This window comes from Scyliorhinus torazame, chromosome 8 (genome assembly GCF_047496885.1).
Source record: "Scyliorhinus torazame isolate Kashiwa2021f chromosome 8, sScyTor2.1, whole genome shotgun sequence".
NCBI lineage: Eukaryota > Metazoa > Chordata > Chondrichthyes > Carcharhiniformes > Scyliorhinidae > Scyliorhinus > Scyliorhinus torazame.
Window position 1 is genome coordinate 91,498,824 of NC_092714.1, and position 13,098 is coordinate 91,511,921.

The window sequence follows — 13,098 nt, forward strand, 5'->3', positions numbered from 1 at the left end:
TCGAAGAATTCTCTCCAGTAATTTCCCTACCACTGAAGTAAGGCTCACCGGCATGTAGTTCCCGGGATTATCCTTGCTACCCTTCTTAAACAGAGGAACAACATTGGCTATTCTCCAGTCCTCCGGGACATCCCCTGAAGACAGCGAGGATCCAAAGATTTCTGTCAAGGCCTCAGCAATTTCCTCTCCAGCCTCCTTCAGTATTCTGGGGTAGATCCCATCAGGCCCTGGGGACTTATCTACCTTAATATTTTTAAAGACACCCAACACCTCGTCTTTTTGGATCTCAATGTGACCCAGGCTATCTACACACCCTTCTCCAGACTCAACATCTACCAATTTCTTCTCTTTGGTGAATACTGATGCAAAGTATTCATTTAGTACCTCGCCCATTTCCTCTGGCTCCACACATAGATTCCCTTGCCTATCCTTCAGTGGGCCAACCCTTTCCCTGGCGACCCTCTTGCTTTTTATGTACGTGTAAAAAGCCTTGGAATTTTCCTTAACCCTATTTGCCAATGACTTTTTGTGACCCCTTCTAGCCCTCCTGACTCCTTGCTTAAGTTCCTTTCTACTTTCCTTATATTCCACGCAGGCTTTGTCTGTTCCCAGCCTTTTAGCCCTGACAAATGCCTCCTTTTTCTATTTGACGAGGCCTACAATATCTCTCGTCGTCCAAGGTTCCCGAAAATTGCCGTATTTATCCTTCTTCCTCACAGGAACATGCCGGTCCTGAATTCCTTTCAACTGCCACTTGAAAGCCTCCCACATGTCAGATGTTGATTTGCCCTCAAACATCCGCCCCCAATCTATGTTCTTCAGTTCCCGCCTAATATTGTTATAATTAGCCTTCCCCCAATTTAGCACATTCATCCTAGGACCACTCTTATCCTTGTCCACCAGTACTTTAAAACTTACTGAATTGTGGTCACTGTTACCGAAATGCTCCCCTACTGAAACATCTACCACCTGGCCGGGCTCATTCCCCAATACCAGGTCCAGTACCGCCCCTTCCCTAGTTGGACTGTCTACATATTGTTTTAAGAAGCCCTCATGGATGCTCCTTACAAACTACGCCCCGTCTAAGCCCCTGGCACTAAGTGAGTCCCAGTCAATATTGGGGAAGTTGAAGTCTCCCATCACCACAACCCTGTTGTTTTTACTCTTTTCCAAAATCTGTCTACCTATCTGCTCCTCTATCTCCCGCTGGCTGTTGGGAGGCCTGTAGTAAACCCCCAACATTGTGACTGCACCCTTCTTATTCCTGATCTCTACCCATATAGCCTCACTGCCCTCTGAGGTGTCCTCTCGCAGTACAGCTGTGATATTCTCCCGAACCAGTAGCGCAACTCCGCCTCCCCTTTTACATCCCCCTCTATCCCGCCTGAAACATCGAAATCCTGGAACGTTTAGCTGCCAATCCTGCTCTTCCCTCAACCAGGTCTCTGTAATGGCAACAACATCATAGTTCCAAGTACTAATCCAAGCTCTAAGTTCATCTGCCTTACCCGTAATACTTCTTGCATTAAAACATATGCACTTCAGGCCACCAGACCCGCTGTGTTCAGCAACTTCTCCCTGTCTGCTCTGCCTCAGAGCCACACTGTCCCTATTCCCTAGTTCTCCCTCAATGCTCTCACCTTCTGACCTATTGATCCCGGGGCGGAGTTTGTAAGGAGCATCCAGGAAGGCTTCTTAAAACAATATGTAGACAGTCCAACTAGGGAAGGGGCGGTACTGGACCTGGTATTGGGGAATGAGCCCGGCCAGGTGGTAGAAGTTTCAGTAGGGGAGCATTTCGGTAACAGTGACCACAATTCAGTAAGTTTTAAATTGCTGGTGGAGAAGGATAAGAGCGGTCCTAGGATGAATGTGCTAAATTGGGGGAAGGCTAATTATAACAATATTAGGCGGGAACTGAAGAACATAGATTGGGCGCGGATGTTTGAGCGCAAATCAACATCTGACATGTGGGAGGCTTTCAAGTGTCAGTCGAAAGGAATTCAGGACCGGCATGTTCCTGTGAGGAAGAAGGATAAATATGGCAATTTTCGGGAACCTTGGATAACGAGAGATATTGTAGGCCTCGTCAAAAAGAAAAAGGAGGCATTTGTCAGGGCTAAAAGGCTGGGAACAGACGAAGCCTGTGTGGAATATAAGGAAAGTAGGAAGGAACTTAAGCAAGGAGTCAGGAGGGCTAGAAGGGGTCACGAAAAGTCATTGGCAAATGGGGTTAAGGAAAATCGTACACGTACATAAAAAGCAAGAGCGTAGCCAGGGAAAGGGTTGGCCCACAGAATGATAGGCAAGGGAATCTATGTGTGGAGCCAGAGGAAATGGGAGAGGTACTAAATGAATACTTTGCATCAGTATTCACCAAAGAGAAGGAATTGGTAGATGTTGAGTCTGGAGAAGGGTGTGTAGATAGCCTGGGTCACATTGAGATCCAAAAAGAGGAGGTGTTGGGTGTCTTAAAAAATATTAAGGTAGATACGTCCCCAGGGCCTGATGGGATCTACCCCAGAATACTGAAGGAGGCTGAAGAGGAAATTGCTGAGGCCTTGACAGAAATCTTTGGATCCTCACTGTCTTCAGGTGATGTCCCGGAGGACTGGAGAATAGCCAATGTTGTTCCTCTGTTTAAGAAGGGTAGCAAGGATAATCCCGGGAACTACATGCCGGTGAGCCTTACTTCAGTGGTAGGGAAATTACTGGAGAGAATTCTTCGAGACAGGATCGACTCCCATTTGGAAGCAAATGGACGTATTAGTGAGAGGCAGCATGGTTTTGTGAAAGGGAGGTCGTGTCTCACTAACTTGATAGAGTTTTTCGAGGAGGTCACAAAGATGATTGATGCAGGTAGGGCAGTGGATGTTGTCTATATGGACTTCAGTAAGGCCTTTGACAAGGTCTCTCATGGTAGACTAGTACAAAAGGTGAAGTCACACGGGATCAGGGGTGAGCTGGCAAGGTGGATACAGAACTGGCTAGGTCATAGAATGCAGAGAGTAGCAATGGAAGGATGCTTTTCTAATTGGAGGGCTTTGACCAGTGGTGTTCCACAGGGATCAGTACTGGGACCTTTGCTGTTTGTAGTATATATAAATGATTTGGAGGAAAATGTCACTGGGCTGATTAGTAAGTTTGCAGACGACACAAAGGTTGGTGGAATTGCGGATAGCGATGAGGACTGTCAGAGGATACAGCAGGATTTAGATTGTTTGGAGACTTGGGCGGAGAGATGGCAGATGGAGTTTAATCCGGACAAATGTGAGGTAATGCATTTTGGAAGGTCTAATGCAGGTAGGGAATATACAGTGAATGGTAGAACCCTCAAGAGTTTTGAAAGTCAGAGAGATCTAGGAGTACAGGTCCACAGGTCACTGAAAGGGGCAACACAGGTGGAGAAGGTAGTCAAGAAGGCATACGGCATGCTTGCCTTCATTGGCCGGGGCATTGAGTATAAGAATTGGCAAGTCATGTTGCAGCTGTATAGAACCTTAGTTAGGCCACACTTGGAGTATAGTGTTCAATTCTGGTCACCACACTACCGAAGGATGTGGAGGCTTTAGAGAGGGTGCAGAAGAGATTTACCAGAATGTTGCCTGGTATGGAATGCATTAGCTATGAGGAGCGGTTGAATAAAATCGGTTTGTTCTCACTGGAACGAAGGAGGTTGAGGGGCGACCTGATAGAGGTCTACAAAATTATGAGGGGCATAGACAGAGTGGATAGTCAGAGGCTTTTCCTCGGGGTAGAGGGGTTAATTACTAGGGGGCATAGGTTTAAGGTGAGAGGGGCAAGGTTTAGAGTCGATGTACGAGGCAAGTTTTTTTTACACAAAGGGTAGTGGGTGCCTGGAACTCGCTACCGGAGGAGCTGGTGGAAGCAGGGACAATAGTGACATTTAAGGGGCATCTTGACAAATATACAAATAGGATGGGAATAGGGGGATACGGACCCAGAAAGTGTAGAAGATTGTAGTTTAGTCGGGCAGCATGGTCGGCACGGGCTTGGAGGGCCGAAGGGCCTGTTCCTGTGCAGTACATTTCTTTGTTCTTTGTTGTTCTTTGAAAACAGCCTCAAGTCCCTCAGCCTTTCCTAATAAGATCTTCCCTCCATACCAGGCAACATTCTGCATCTCCTCTGCACCCTTTCCAATGTTTCCACATCCTTCATATAATGCGGCGACCAGAATTGCATGCAATAGTCCAAATGCGGCCGCACCAGAGTTTTGTACAGCTGCAACATGACCTCATGGCTCCGAAACTCAATCTCTCTACCTATAAAACCTAACACACCGTACGACTTCTTAACAACCCTCTCAACCTGGGTGGCAACTTTCAGGAATCTATGTACATGGACACCGAGATCTCTCTGCTCATCCACACTGCCAAGAATCTTACCATTAGCCCAGTACTCTGTCTTCCTGTTATTCCTTCCAAAATGAATCACCTCACACTTTTCTGCATTAAACTCCATTTGCCACCTCTCAGCCCAGCTCTGCAGCTTATCTATGTCCCCCTGTAACTTGTAACATCCTTCTGCACTGTCCACAACTCCACCGACTTTAGTGTCATCTGCAAATTTACTCACTCATCCTTCCATGCCCTCCTCCAGGTCATTTATAAAAATGACAAACAGCAGTGGCCCCAAAACAGATCCTTGTGGTTCACCTCGAGTAACTGGACTCCAGTCTGAACATTTCCCAACAACCGCCACCCTTTGTCTTCTTCCAGCCAGCCAATTACTGATCCAAACTGTTAAATGACCCTGAATCCCATGCCTCCGTATTTTCTGCAGTAGCCTATCATGGGGAACCTTATCAAACGCTTTACTGAAATCCATATCCACCACATCAACTGCTTTACCCTCATCCACTTGTTTGGTCACCTTCTCAAAGAACTCAATAAGGTTTGTGAGGCACAACCTACCCTTCACAAAACCGTGTTGACTATCTCTAATCAAATTATTCCTTTCCAGATGATTATACATCCTATCTCTTATAAACCTTTCCAAGATTTTGCCCACAACAGAAGTAAGGCTCACTGGTCTACAGTTACCAGGGTTGTCTCTACTCCCCTTCTTGAACAAGGGGACAACATTTGCTATCCTCCAGTCTTCTGGCACTATTCCTGTAGACAATGATGACTTAAAGATCAAAGCCAAAGGCTCAGCAATTTCCTCCCTAGCTTCCCAGAGAATCCTAAGATAAATCCCATCCGGCCCTGGGGACTTATCTATTTTCACACTTTCCAGAATTGCTAACACCTCCTCCTTATGAACCTGAAGCCCTTCTAGTCTAGTAGCCTGAATCTCAGTATTCTCCTCGACAACATTGTCTTTTTCCTGTGTGAAAACTGACGAAAAATATTCATTTCGCACCTCTCCTGTCTTCTCGGACTCCAAGCACAACTTCCCGCTACTGTCCTTGACTGACCCTTACCCTAGTCATTCGTTCATTTGCGATAGCATAATATCAAAGGGAAGAAACAGTATAACCATAGCAGTGTCGCTGAGTGCAGGAGGAGAAGAGCAGCTACTACTATAGCCACACTTAGTTGGAGAAAGCAGGCTCTCCCAAATAAAACGAGGTGGTGGGAAAAGCTGTTGCTTTTTAAAAAATCTAACAGAGAAGAACCATTATGCAGAACTGAATAATGTCTTCTCAAACTGGAAAATAATCTGTGGGTGGTAACTCTCTGCTAGATTTAGCTCAGAGAGAGTTATATAATATTTGACATTATTTGGGAAAGGGGCATTTCTAGGAGGTCAGGAACGTAGATAGCTGGGAATAGGAACTAAGTCCATGAGATACTGTGTGTGTGTAGCCATTATTGTAATTAAGTGTATTGTTGCAGTAATGCAAGACAATTTAGAAATTATTCAAAATTACCACAGTTGCAGATGACTGAGTATTAGCCTGTGCGAGATATTCATTCCCTTCAACTTGGGAAGCACCATTGGATAAATACTTGTACACATATAAGAAACTACTGGCGGGCAGTCGGGGGGGGGGGGGGGGGGGGCATCCGATCTGACTGTCTGCCCCTCTACCTCCGCAATGTTTGTGGCTGGGTAGCCGTGGGTAGGGAGCATGTAGTGTCCACCAGCACACTTCAGGTCTTCCGTGACTGGTAGGCACTGTGGAGACTGGGGGTTTACCATTACCCCAGGAATGACATTTTAATTTGACTGAGTTGAATTTACTTTGGACATTTATTTCAGTTACAGTGCCATACCGGGTCCGTCACCTCTGTCATTTTTGTTGAATTTATTTATCATTGTTTTGATCTAAAAAGTATAAGGAGATACTGGGTATGGAGTCATGTTGAGTGGCTAAGGGAAGGATTATAAATCCACTGGGATCTCTCCATGTAGGTCCAAATCCTGTTAATTATGATTCTCATTCTTCCTGATTTTTCAACCAGGTATACAGCATTCATTGTTGGCTAAATGGAATAAACACATAAGGAAATAATTCTATCAGTTTGTTAATTAGTTAATTTGTGTTATTGTTTTTTTCCCAAGAGTATAGAGATAATTACCCTTAAAGGAGTTGTTAATTAGTTAATATGTTAATTAGTTTATTTGTTTTACTGGTTTTCTCAAATGAACAGAAAGTTCATTTGTTAGTCCATTAGTTAGTCATTTCTTAAAAATTGATATACTCAAAAAATGTTAAAGAGACACTACCTGAATACCTGCTTCTCTTCCATGCCTAGGTTTGCATCTGGATGTCCCTTGAGAGGGAGCACATGGTATCTGCTGGTATGCCTGAAGCCTTCTGTTAAAAGTAGGCATCACTGGGCTGGTGTGCTTCATTAGCCCCAGAAATGTTATTTTAATTGAATTTGATAAATTTCTGTTTTTTTTGTTGCGATGTCCCTTTAAGGGGCTGTTAATTGGTTAATTAGTTTATTTGTTTTAATTGGTATGTCCAAAAGAGTAGAGGGATACATTTAGTTGCACGAGTGGTGGACTTTCGCGTTAGGAGCTTTTCACTTTGTGAATGAATCCAAAACCGAGTGAAGATTGACTTCTCTGCTCCCTCACCATCTGGCTGTAAGAAAGTTAAAATGATTTTGGGGGGGCGTTTGGGTGGGTGGGTGGGGGTTGGTTTCCCTATTGGTGCTTTTAAATGTCATATGGGGGGTTATTGTATGTGGGGGAAATCCAATGTATAATTTTTGATTGCTGTGTTCTTGTTTCTTTCTTTTTGTTGGGGGGGGGGGGTTGTTGAAAATCTGTTGAAAAATTTGAATAAATATATTTTTTAAAAAGAAAAGAAAGTTAAAATGACGGCCAGGTGATGACATTGTACTGAACTAAACTCAAGACCTATCTCGTACCTAAATACTGGCCTTCAATGAAATTAAACGCACTTGTTTTAGTCTTTCCCATAATTCCTGGCTTTTGGGGGCCAGGAATGATCTTGCCCTTCTTAATATAAGACCATAAGACCAATATAGGCAAATAATAGTCCAAATCTCACCGTAGTCCAGAACTGGCCTCGCCATTGATTGTATAAAGTCAATGCAACCTGTTCTGACTTCTCGGCCAATGCCCTCCAGATGCTCCACAGTGCCTCATTTGCTTTTGTTGGCAACTGCTTAACAATGGCCAGATGCTTTTAGGATACGATTAATGATCACTTTTGAATCCTTTCCATTTTCTGTCTCTGCCATTTGAGACTGCCGTGTTACAGGCTCGCAATGGCATATATCTTTAAAATTAGTACCTTTTCGTATTATACACATATTCAATTTCGCTATTCCCCATATGCAACACGCCTCCACACACACATCCCCTCCTTTTATTTGCATTAAAATGTAGCCTGTCAGATCTCTGCCCACCTATAAAATTGCTTCAAATGTCTATTTGGGTGCTTAATCTTCTTTCTGTGTGCATAGCTTTGTGTTATCTGCAAATTTAACACTACTAACACTCTTTTCGAATGTTTTGCAGCAGGGATCCCAAAACATATATCATAACTATCATAAATTATTCTTCCCAGAAAGAGCATTTTTGATTTCTGACCATTCTCCATCTTTTGGTCCGAATTAATTTCAATACACCTAAATAGTTTGTCACCCTTCCTTGAGCCTCAGCCTTCCCTTGAAGTATCACAATTTTGTATTTACAGATATCATTTGGAAAGTGAATCTTAGTCTTTCTTGCTGCCCCCAATATATTATTCAATATTATTTGCTTTTTAAGTGTATGCCAAGGTTCCATTTACTGTTTTGTTTCCTAATATAATTAAAGAAAAACACGTCATTTAGGTTCCTTGTCACCATCAAATCATGTGATTGTTTCTTGTTCCTTCAAAGGAATGTATTTTCTTCTTTATCCTTGCTCCAGTTCACATTTTAAATAAGGTTTGGTTTTCCAATTAATTGTCTTGAACTTTTTCATCGTTCTAAAATCTATTTCTTTCTACAGTCTGGTATGATATTTTTTGATTTTCTATGCAGACCTGGGTAATTGGGTGCTCATTGTTAGATGCCCCGAGGTGATACAGTCAACCATAGAGTCTGAAATTGGAACTGCAAGGTAGCCACGCCAGGTAGGATAGTACATTCCCTTCCTTGAGGGGCATTCGTGAACCAAGTGTATTTTTTCAACAAAAATCCTGCTTTCATGTTAGACTAAAAAGTACCCGATTTATTGAATTCAATTTCACAATTTGGTCAGGTGAATACCTATTCCAGTGCCATAATCACTACAGTACTGTAAGGGTTTTTTCACCTTTCAATCTGACAAAATATCAAATCTATCAATAGAATGGTTCCTAGATCCAATATGCTGTTCACTGATCACAGATGACCTATTAGCTGGCTTGTAATGCAGAACAAGACTGGCAGCCTCCCCGAACAGGCGCCGGAATGTGATGACTAGGGCTTTTCACAGTAACTTCATTGAAGCCTACTTGTCACAATAAGCGATTATTACGATTAATCAGCTTGAAACCGAATACAACATAATCTCAGCTTGAATCATAGAATCCCTACAGTGCAGAAGGAGACCATTCAGCCTATCGAGTCTGCATCAACTTCTGCGCTATCCTCGTAACTCAACCTAACAATTGGACACTAATTTAGCACAGCCAATCCACCTTACGTGCAGATCTTTCGACTGTGTGAGGGAACTGGAGAACCCGGACAAAACCCACGCAGATATGGGGAGAATGTGCAAACTCGAGATCTGATCCAAACCTGGAGTTCCAGGCTTGTGAACGTGCAGGTCCTAACAGTGCAGAAGTGCTGAGCTGGGCTGTTACAATCAATGTTTTAAAAAAATATGTGAAACAAGGGAATGGGTTTACTTTTGCTCCATATCACGGTCTGCCGCACACATTTTCACCACTCCCACTCCAGTCACATCCCAATATCCTAGTCACACCGCAGCTACACATTTCCAGTGTCACATCTCCAAAAGCCCAGTAGCTCGATGCAAAGCATCTTCCTCCTTTCATACCAAGTGCATTTTATAAGCAATTTGAGCTAAGAACTCAAATTGAAGCTACTCCTCCTGCCTTTCAGCACTCACCTTCAGAGACTTTTCTCACAGTAAGGGTACAGGAAAGAAAAGAGAAAAGAGGTCTACAGGAGCATCCAAGCAAAAACACTGCAGAACCTGCACTTTCACCATCTTGGAACACTGCCTTTGGTTCAGATCTGGATCTTCAAAGGGAATGCACATTCAGGAGGAGGAAGAGCTTTGCTCTTTTGTTGTGGCTGTAGTACACAGAGCATCTAGTTCTTTAATGAGTAAGACAATTTTATTAACAAGACAAACCTGTGGAAAGATAACTCACGAACTATGATACAAACGATAACGAAATAAACAGATTCAGTGAATTCTCCTGGAGCTAATTCTAGTGCAAATATTCTCTCGTACAACATACTACCACTGCCGGATATCTCGAGTTACATGGTAGACCTCTATCGCCAGCAGCTGTTTGGCGGTTGTATCGACAACTATATACATTAATGGATAAGTATGTGCATTACTGTGCACAGGCATATCACCACAGGAAGCAGTGAGCAGGAGAATTGGAAAGCAAGACATCGGTGAAAGGGTGAGTTAATGAGCAGCAAAGGTCGCAAGTCAGGGTTTGTGAGGAAACAAAAGAAAAAATGCTGGAAAATCTCAGCATCTGTAGGGAGAGAAAAGAGCTAACATTTCAAGTCCAATGACTCTTTGTGAAAGCTAACAGTCAGAGAATGTGGGGAATATTTATACTGTGGAGTGAGAATGAAAGAGGAGCCACAGAAACCTAGGGAGACGGGGTGCTAATAGCCACAGAAACCAAGGGAAAAGAGTGCTAATGGCAGTCCCTAGAGAGAACAAAATGTGCGAGAGGCCAAACAGCAGAGAAACTAAAATCAGAGGCTAAACTGTGACAGATGGAGATGTGGGGGGAGGGGAAGGGGGAAGCAAAGGGGAGAAGGGGTAAGGAAATGTGGATAAGATTGGGGAGTGTTTAAATATATATAAAGAAAGACAAGAAAGAAAGAAATAGTAAAAGACAGTTAAAATGAAATGAAATGAAAATCGCTTATTGTCACAAGTAGGCTTCTAGTGAAGTTACTGTGAAAAGCCCCTAGTAGCCACATTCCAGTGCCTGTTCAGGGAGGCTGGTACGAGAATTGAACCGTGCTGCTGGCCTGCCTTGGTCTGCTTCCAAAGCCAGCAATTTAGCCCTGTGCTAAACCAGCTCCTTGGCTGGGATGAAAATGGGATGAAAACAAATGGGTCCAGGTGGGGTAGAGCTAATCATCTGAAGTTGTTGAATTCGATGTTGAGACCGGAAGGCTGTAGTGTGCCTAACCGGAAGATGAGATGCTGTTCCTCCAGTTTGCGTTGAGTTTAACTGGAAAATTAGGGCAGGTCAAGGACAGACATGTGGGCATGAGAGCAGGGTCTTTTGTCAAAATGGCAAGCAACGGGAAGGTCAGGGTCCTGAATGCGCACAGACCGAATGTGCTCAGCAAAGCGGTCACCCAGTCTACGTTTGGTCTCTCCGAAATAGAGGAGGCCACATTGGGAGCAGTGAATGCAATAGACCAGATTGGAAGACGTGCAAGTGAAAAGCTGCTTAACCTGGAATGAGTGTTTTGGGCCTGAGATGTTAAGCATGGAAGCGGTAAAGGGGCAGGTGTTACACCTTCTGCCATGGGTGCCATGGGTGATGGGAGAGGTACTGGGTATGCTGGAGGAGTGGACTAGATTATCTCGGAGGGAACGGTCTCTGCGGAATGCTGGCAGAGGGAGTGAAGGGAAGATGTGTTTGGTGGTGAAAGGTTTGCAGTAACCAGGAGGGTCAGAAAACAAGATGTGTGGGATCGGCAGGAAGTTCACATAGCAAGATCAGGGTGAGAAAGAGCGGCAAGGGAGATAAATAGCAAGTTACTATATTTCTTCTATGTTTTAAATTTTATTTTGTAGGTTATTTTATTTATCAAAATTGGCATTTAGCAAGGTGCGATGTTTTAAAATTTCTTGTTCTGTTGAGGAATGCTCTACTAAAACTAACTACATCTTTTACATTGGATCTAATGTGGAAATGTGATTTGTATAAAGTAGTTTCACTTAAAGCCACGATATTCAGGAATGCAATTGTAACTTTAGGTGAGGACTTGCTCTGTATTAATTGTGTCCAAATTATCCCTACAATTGAGGTTAAATGGACTGACCTGCAACCTTTGGGTTTATCTTTACACACCTTTTTAAACAAGTATGTGATAGACATCAATTCAGACGAGACGCTGAGAAGCAGTGAACCGATGCTTCAATAAACTAAATATGTGCCGACCTGTAGCTCTTCCCGCACTGCAAGACTGCCCCAAATCAACAGGCTTTATACCTCCACAGCTGGGCGGAGCCACAGGCGGAGCCAACAGCAGCACCAATAATAACATTCCAACAGCACAACAGCAACACCCAATAACAGAACAGCAATAACAAAAAGTATATACAACAGTGGAGATAACGATACTAATAGACCAGTAGAACATATATACAACAGCCTTACGTGGCTCACCACAGTATGTGACACTGAAACCAAAGAGAAAATGCTGGAAAATCTCAGCAGGTCTGGCAGCATCTGTGGGGAGAGAAAAGAGGTAATGTTTCGAGTCCAGATGACCCTTTGTCAAAGCTTAAAGAGACTTTTGGTTTATTGTCATGTGTACCGAGGTACAGTGAAAAGTATTGTTCTGCGTGCAGCTCAAACAGATAATTCTGTACATGAAAAGAAAATACATTATAGGGCAAACATAAAATACACAATGTAAATACATAGACACAGTCATCAGGTGAAGCGATCAGGTCAGTCCATAAGTCCATAAGAGGGTCTTTTCGGAGTCTGGTAACAGCGGGGAAGAAGCTTATTTTTGAATCCTTAGTTTCCTGAGGAAGTATAGGCACCGTTGTGCTTTCTTTCTCGTAACTTTGACATGGATGGACCAGAAAATATTTTCCATTATCAATGGAATTAATGCACTCATCCAAAGAATAGCTGGCAATTATTAAGCACAAGATGTTTGATAGCCATTCTGTAAATATTTTTTTCTGGTTTTGTAAATTATTTGCTTGCTGTTAATTTGGATTTGTAATCAATTATTAATCCTTATGGAATCCAGGAAGAATGTTATTAAACTGTGTGCCAGCTGAGTGTTTCCTCAACTACTGCAAAATCATGAACTCATTCCAGAGGAAGGCACCTCATAAATGGCAAATACTTCCTCACAAAAAGGAAGAGTAAAATCAAAGAAACACGCAGCTTGGATTAAATCGGGCCATCAATTGTTAAGTGTGGAGAATGAGTGCATAACCAAGGTGACTAAAAAGGAGTTGATTACAAGTTCACTTATCTCAGTTCCTCTCATTAATTAAAGATATCGCATTAAATTTATTTATTTAAAAGCAATTTAATTTGTGCATGCACTGGCACGAGAGAGATGTGGGAATGGGGATGGAATAAGTAAACTCATTGTTATTTTTTTGGATGTATTCATATTGGAGCCTCTAGAGCTGAAGGATTGAAATATTGTTTACGAGAACTCCTCACTGAATATTTAAGTAAACCAC